Here is a 2,125-nt window from a genome sequence, read left to right on the forward strand (position 1 = left end):
AAACTACTATACCAGCAGTACTGCTAGCTACAGTAGTAACTCCAACAGAGGCCTGCTTTCGTTCATAGGATAGGAATTTTATAGGAATATGAAAATCATAGGAAGTGAGATGACATGCATCTCAATTCCTATAGAGAAAGAGATGTCATTTGATGCATAGGATAGGAATTTTTCCATTTAGTCTAGTCTAATGTACTGGTAATTTGCTCTAAAAACTACAGTAGTAACTAGTAGTACTGGTACATGCTCGTACTCAGACATAGACACACACACTAACTACTAGTACTACTACTTCTCACATGCTGGCCAGACGCCATCGTTCTCCTTCCTGGCTTTGTCGGTGACACCCCACCGTGCTTGGATCTCCGCCGACTTCTCCGCAGCAGCGCGTGCATCCTTTTCTTTCTTGCGGCGGCGGACCTCTCTTTTCTTGAGTGCTTTCTGACTTTTCCGCTCCCTCTGTGCGGCTTTGGACGCCTCTTGCTCTACCGCCCATTCGGCCTTGGCATCTTCAAATTCCTCCCACATAGTTGTGAGGTCGCGAGCGGTGATGACCTCGGCACGGCGGGATGCAATCCCTTCCCTACCATTTTGTGTGCGGTCGTGGGAGGCGAGGAACTCGGCGCAATGGGATGCCATCGCTGCCTTACCGGTTAGTGTGCGGCGCGGTGGCATGAATGATGCTTGGTGAGAGCTCTGGGGTGGAGTGGCCGGACAACCATGTAGTGCTTTGGTTTGTCAAGAGCTCAAGGACAGAAGACGAAGGAAATTTGGATTCCCCTTCAATCTTGGTCATTTATTACCGAGTAAAATGCATTGGCGGTCATTGAACTTGTCTTGGTAGCTCACTTTGATCATTGTATACGAGATATGGTGATTAAACGGTCACTAGCTCAGCGTATAGCTCTATATTTGTCTGGTTGACCAGTCAAACAGTCCGCATGCGCCTCATCAGCTCGTGTTCTTTATCTATACGCGGGCCTACCTGTCAATGGAGAAAGAAATACTGTAAAAACCAAAATAATGTGTATGTGGGGAATTAAACCACGGACTCGTCACTGCAACGCACCCTCGTCAGCCAAATGAAAATGAAATACTTCGCGTCAGACACTCATGCTCACGCTATCAAAGCATGCTAATGGATGCACGTCGCCCTCTAAATCAAAGTCCTGCTCATGGCGCAATGCAAACGGCGAGCCCATCACCTGCGCACCCCGGTGGTGCCTGACATTACTATTTAGATGTTTGATGGAGGCCTACGCGAACGCCGAGCATGTATTCACCTGGCTCAACACCAATGGTCATACTCGGAGCGCCTTGCTCATGTATATCGTCCATCACAACGACAATCTATAAAACAACCTAGCTAGAGAGGGTACTATGGTAGTATGGTATGGAGTACGTACTATCATGAGTGACAGATCTTAGTGCCACTACAAACGAGTGTGCGTCTGATTGATTCGTCCATTATTCGTAAGTTATGCATGGTTGTGTGATGTCTATGGTGGTCGTCGAAGGCTAGCTGGCGACAAGAGCGGTTGTCAATACGTGCCGCATATGCTTCAAAGGCTCGTCATCCATGCATTCACACTTTACCACCACGCCAGCGTCTGACCGCCCTGGCCTACCGAAACCCCTTCCATCGCTAGCGCGCGCTTCCCGCCTGAAACGGTCATCGTCTCTCCAGAACGTCAATGCCGCATTCACCGGACTTAACTGCAGGTGCAATTGGTGTGTCACTGACATGCGGGCCAGATGACCGTTGGGCCCACATGTCAGTAACCCAACGCATCTGCAGTTAAGTCACTGAAGCAGCGTCCGCATTCACGCCCGACGAACCTACTCCGGCGCCAGTTGTCCATCCGTCTGCCGCGGCTCATTGCCATTCGCCTGCTATATTAACTTGAGCCCTAGCTCCCAGCCGTAGCCAAAGACCCACACTTATTCCCCTCCGGTCCGTTCCTTCTGTCAGCACCACTCCAACCATGGCCTCCTTGTGCTCCGCAGCTCTCTTGGACGTACTGTCGCAAGAGCAGACGAGAGACATCGGCGGCTCCGCTCCGGGCGCACTCCAAAGCTCTCTTCGACGTACTGTCGCAGGAGCAAACGAAGGAGATCGCAGGCA

Source organism: Triticum dicoccoides, chromosome 6B, assembly GCF_002162155.2.
Source record: "Triticum dicoccoides isolate Atlit2015 ecotype Zavitan chromosome 6B, WEW_v2.0, whole genome shotgun sequence".
NCBI classification, from domain to species: Eukaryota; Viridiplantae; Streptophyta; class Magnoliopsida; order Poales; family Poaceae; genus Triticum; species Triticum dicoccoides.